The sequence below is a fragment of the Astatotilapia calliptera genome, chromosome 17 (assembly GCF_964374335.1).
Source record: "Astatotilapia calliptera chromosome 17, fAstCal68.1, whole genome shotgun sequence".
In the NCBI taxonomy this organism is placed as follows: domain Eukaryota; kingdom Metazoa; phylum Chordata; class Actinopteri; order Cichliformes; family Cichlidae; genus Astatotilapia; species Astatotilapia calliptera.
Genome location: NC_137438.1, coordinates 40,521,385 through 40,527,384, shown reverse-complemented (window position 1 = coordinate 40,527,384; position 6,000 = coordinate 40,521,385).

Below are 6,000 nucleotides of genomic sequence, written 5' to 3'. Positions count from 1 at the left end.
CCACCCAGTTCCATGGATGTGCAGTAATCTTCACTCGATGTGCGCATCATCTCGGAGAGCTGCTTTTGTTTGCTCAGAGCTGAGTCAAAGTTTTAAACTGATGTAGAATTATTTATTGTCCATTTGATGATAAAGTCTCTGTTTTATTTAAAATACAAAACTGTGTAATAAACATTTAACAATGACCTTTTCAGAGTTGGAGCACACTTTGTAAAGTTTAATAAGGCACTGATGTGTTGCAGTTTATAAGTGATATTGTGTTCAATGGTGCTTCACGGACTCAGGAATGATTAAACAGCAGCTGAGAAGCTACAGTACGACACCAAAGCACTCATTGCATATTCAAAACACTCAAAACAATCAACAGCTAAAATCGAAAATATGCTGAAATCTTTCTTTGTTGTATTGTTGTGGGCCTCACGAGTACCCACAAGGAGCAACACGAGCACACACTTTCAATAACAGGGGTGAAGTGGCTTTTTACAGGCAGCGCAATTACCCAATAAATCAACCTATAAAAGCCGACACAGAGTGTCAGTTAGCTTGTGTAATTGAATAATTACTGACCAACGAGCTCGGGCACAGCGACGATAGAAGCTGTTCTCCAAATGTCAAAAACCAATTGAAATAAATTACACATCTCTAGGATCACTCTGGCAATTAGTACAGCCATAACAAGTCATTCTCTTACCTGATACACGTCACAGCACTCAAACACAAACACACGCTGAATAACAGAGGACTGAGGTGGGCGGAGAGCTTTTGCTTTCAAGGCTTTAAGTGGGAAACGAGGTGTCACACAGTCATGGATGATCTTTTTCAGCTAACTGGAACAACTTAAAGAAGATATCAACGGTGATACAAGTAATCTTCCTGTCATCATTTAGATAATAAATGTGACCGGCCTAATCAGCTCAGCCGTGATCTTAGACGATGGCTTTTCTCATTGTCTAATGGATGCATGAAGGTCTGATGCAGGGAGGTAATCCCCAAAACAAAGTGTTTTATGTACATGATACTATCAGATTATTCTGTTATTATAGGTTACCTTATATATGTAATCAAAGTAGTTTAATTAAGTTAACTGCTGTAGGTCATATATTATCCTTTAGTTTAGATGGTGTGTTGTGTATGTAGTTTAGTTCTCATTATACTTTTGAGTTAACAGAACATATTCACATATTAGTTCATTAGATAAGTGTGCATCACTCTGTATCCTTGATCTGCTGTGAATGTGTTACATGCTTTATTGTTGAATCATGAAGAGAAGGTTGTAAGCAGGAGACTCTGTGTCTAAGACAGGGGAGATAGACAGACCACATTCCACACCCCCACCTTACAGAAAGCAGAGAAACAACTGCCGAGGTCATAACTTAGGCGCTGTAACAGAGAAAGAATGTTAATGTTTGGTCTTTTACGACTAGGTGGGGGCCGCTAGGAGCTATAAAAGGCTGTGTAACCCGTCACCATTTTGAGACTTGCTGTGACCCTCTTCAGGCAGGTCTCCCCATCATGATGGTTCTAAATGCTCTTTGTGTTGAATTGTATGGAAATAAATGATTGTTGATTGAGCATAAATACACCGAGTATTGTCCTTCCTTCAGCCCAAAGATTCAAAGAATTGGGAGATTACAACAATACGCATGCGTTGGTCCAACAATATGCAGAAATGTTTCAAACATTTGTTAATATAAACAAACACATTATTATAATCCTCCTGATGTTATGATGCTAAGTTAGATAAATGAGAGACAGATGCCCAAACATTTATACTGCCGTCCTACTGAGGTTCATTTTACAGTAGGCTCAGGTGGGTGATGCCCACCTCGAGATTCATCCAGACGACTCAGAGCAGCAAAGAAATGCCTGAAAAGAAAAATATAATTATGTTAAAAAACATTGTTTTCTCTCATTTTGTCATTTATCAACAAATGAAATTATTCATAAACCAAATCAAAGCATCCAAAAACCCCAAACAAACAGTTAAATGATCAACATGACGTGACAGAGAAACAGAACAGCAAAAAATATTGAAATTTCACACAAATACTGCTCTTTTTTAAAAATATGTATCTTTTAGTAAGAGTGCATACTCCATCACGGGACATAATCAGACCCAGTGACTCTATATTCAGTTACGTCTGCTAATTAAATGCCACACTTTCTTGGCCATTAAGAATGACCTCCTTTTTGTTGTTGACACCAGGAAATGATTAAAAAAATAGTTAAACCCAATGTTTTGGTTTTAACTCTGAATCGAGGTTTTGGATGCAGCGATGGCTGCTCGGTGGGTCCAGCAGAGCAGAGACGTGGCAGCGCTGCTCGTGGTGATTCTTCAGTGTTTGATCAAAGCACTGATCTGTAACATTGTTAGTTTTCTGTGTGCTGACCTCACGCTGCCTTACACTACAGCCTTCAGGATTAACACTGCAGAACAACAGGCTCTCCTGTCAGGTTTAATAATAAGCATCTATAAAATGTGCCTGTAAACGATGAATAAAGCGTCCACCTGGCTACCACGATGTGATATAAGTTATGTGAGGGGAAATTTCCACTGCTGTTCCAGAAATGTTCACACACAAAGTAATTCAACATCATAGAAATATGAAAACTCCAGAAAGCAAACGTTACCACTGATAACTTGATTGAAGGGGACCAATCATGTTTTTCCTTCTTCTCTGTCAATATTGGTCCAGTGGTGGATGCTCTGCTCTAAACGCACCCCAACCACTGACTCCAAGACAGTTGGGTACTATGAACATCACTTAGGCACATAGGCCAACTCGAAGGTGCAGCGAAGCAACCCTCTCGTCTACTGTGAGGAGTTGGGGGTAAATATCCTGGCAAAAAACAAAAATACTCACCTTGACCGCTGCCTTTCACCAAGGGCAGGGGTACAGAGTCCAGGCCCTCTCCAGGACTCTGGTTCTGGCGTTGAGGTGAACCCTGCCATAACTAGCTGGTATAGCTCAGCCTGCTTCCCCACTAGAGAGATGATGTTCTGTGTCCAAATAGCCAGGCTAGCTGGGAATCAGACCACCAGTGCTGCCCAACACACACTGCACATGCCTCCTACGATGCCTCCTGCAGGTGAGAGCAGGCCCTCTCACCTCTTCACTTTCTCTGGAGCTCCCTCCCCAGACCTGGTACCACTGTGGGGGCACAGTAACTCTGTACCACAGACGTTAAACAGGTTTGCACAGGGCTCGTGTCAGTTATTCCTTGTTGGGCCATTTTGCCTCGCCCAGGTAGCAGGTGTGAAACACTGGGATCACTGGGACACACAAAGCCCGGCACTATGATCAGGTGGCAATTCACAGAGCGGCTACATAAATTCTAACAGTGTAATCGATGCAAATATATTTCAAGCCCATCTGAATGTTACATTTCAGCTTTAGTGCACAGATTTGTACATAGAGTCAGAGCTGAAAGTCCTACAGGAGAAATTAAACGTCTAAGAAAACAGTTCATCTACAAGCTGTATAAATATACTGTGTGTGTGTGTGTGTGTGTGTGTGTGTGTGTGTGTGTGTGTGTGTGTGTGTGTGTGTGTGTGTGTGTGTGTGTGTGTGTGTGTGCTGCTACGGGGTGAGCTCTATCAAGTGGCATAAATCTTTTATTTTGGAGATCAGCATTAATGGCTGAAACAGCCTTAGATCTGGGCTCTGCTGCCTGCTTTCATCATCTCGGCCGGGGGAATTCCATCAGAGGAGCGAATGGGGGCGAATACGCAATCGTTTGCTCCCATAAGTACACAAAATTAGCTGCTTATCAGTTGATCTCTGTACATGATCCCTCAAAAATCTTTTCCTCGCACGGCCGCTGCCTGTGCTCGAGCCCCATATCCCAACTGGCTTAATAGAGAGGGGTGATAGACGAAGGGGGTGTAAGGAGCAGTAACTAAATAGCTTTTCAAAGTCAGGAAGGCCACAGCTTTCTCCTCTTTCTGAACTTTCCCTGTCTTATTTTAACAGACACTAAGCTTCAGCCTTTCTACCTTTTAGCTCTCTGACATGAAGGTAATTGAAATATCATCAATATCTTTTAGCCTGCTGCTCATCAACCTGATTTATCCAACTTCAGAAACCTGGGCTAAACAGGTGGAGAGAAGCAGACGGGGCGAGAAGCTGCTTTTATTCTGATGCATCTCCTTGTTTGCTAACTCTGGTTTTCTCCTAATCAATCAAGCACCACATAGAAGATGTTGCTGTTCTGACTTGCAGCAAATACAAACAGCACTTATTCTCCAGGCTGTTTCATAATGCTGCTGTTGCCTGGTATTTCTCCACGTTAACGAGTGAGACGGTAGAATTAGGCTGGGCACTCCTATTAATGGGGCCTGTGGAAGCAGGAGAGGGACTGGAGCTCTTGTTAGCCAAGCAGGCTGCTATTGATTGCGGCGGGCCACTGGAGGCTCTCTACCTGCGGTTGACTTTGTTCTTGTTCAGAAGTTGTAAGGATCTGCTGAACAACAGGGACCACGCACATTTCAAACAAGGTCTATGAAAAGCCTATCAATTAGGCTTTGAAGGTCAAGCACACTGCCCCCCCTCCCCGTTCTTGAGCCAGCAGTATCATCTCTGGTCTCACCAAAATGCATTTGAAGACTCCATTCAATTAAATATCTCTCAGCTCCAGCTGCTCCCTAAGTGAAAGGTCAACCAAGTCCAGGAGGCTAAAAGAAAAAGGCTTCGCTTCTTCACAACCCCAGCGCACAACAAAGCCTTCTCCAAGCAAGCACTCTCACTCTTAATGATACCCACTGGTCAATCCCTAACTAGCAATGACAGTTACTCCCAGAAGCAGCGCTGCAGACCATAGCCAATCGATCAGGAAAAAAAGAATACATATAATGATAACCTGCAGACATAATGTCAAGCCCCTGCACTGTCCCAGTTGTCTGACATTCAGGTAGGTAGTGGGGAGAGATAGCGAGTCAAACATCAAAAAGCAAAGTGTAAGAGCGAATCGTCTCGCTCTCCTCTGACCAGTGAGGTGGGTTAACCCTCTCGCATGAACTCTAATTATCCAGTTTGTGGCCTGAGGGTGTCCCAGAGGACTGAGCAGCCAACCCAGTGGCGCACACACTCAATAACCATCAACACAACTGCCACTTAATTGAATCCAATTGGCCCTCATTATTTGGTGCATCCATGTTGAAGGCAAAGATGAATGTGTGTGGAAAGGTATAACGCAGTGATGTAGGTGGATGATTCTTTCTTGCTGTTACACTGATTATTACTTTTTTCTTTTTTTCTTTTTAAATATTCTTCAAATTTCTGCCATTTTAAGAATCAAAGGTTTTACTTAAAATATATTTCACCCTCAATGCAGCCAATATCTTTCATTCATATGTCCACGCCTTTCCATTCACTACTTGGAGTGCTAAAGCATGTGATGAGTGATAAAAGACCAATTATTCATGAGCCCCTTTTCATCTTTTCATTGATGATAAAATTGATGTTTGAGATTAACTGCTGCAGCGTCTGATCGTTGTTACGGAAACACAAAGTTTTACAAATATTTTTGCTTCTTGACTTTGTGATAGCAGCTGCTGCTAAAAATCTAAAACATCAAAGCAAACAGATATCGCGCTGGTTCTGACTGTGTAGTCCAGGAAGGTCATGATTTGGGGGAATGGATGGGGTGAAGTCTGGAGCACTGCCTCGTTTCTTCATCTCAGTACATATTTTTATTAAGGACTCTTATTGGTGTTTTGACTTTGCATAGTCACGTATTGACTCATTTAACTGATATGAAATCAGTTTTTAAAAAAACTTAAAATTGTTGTTGCTTCTGTCAGTTAGGCTGCAGTTGACCCTGCATAACTGTAACTGACCAGTTGGAAGTCTTGAACTGTGCTTCATAGGTTTTCAGTTTGTATTTTATCTTAATTCAGATCAAACTGAGGTTATTGTACTCGGCCCTGAAAATCTTAGAAATATGGTATCTAAGCAGATTCTTACTCTGGATGGCATTACCTTGGCCTCCAGTAACACT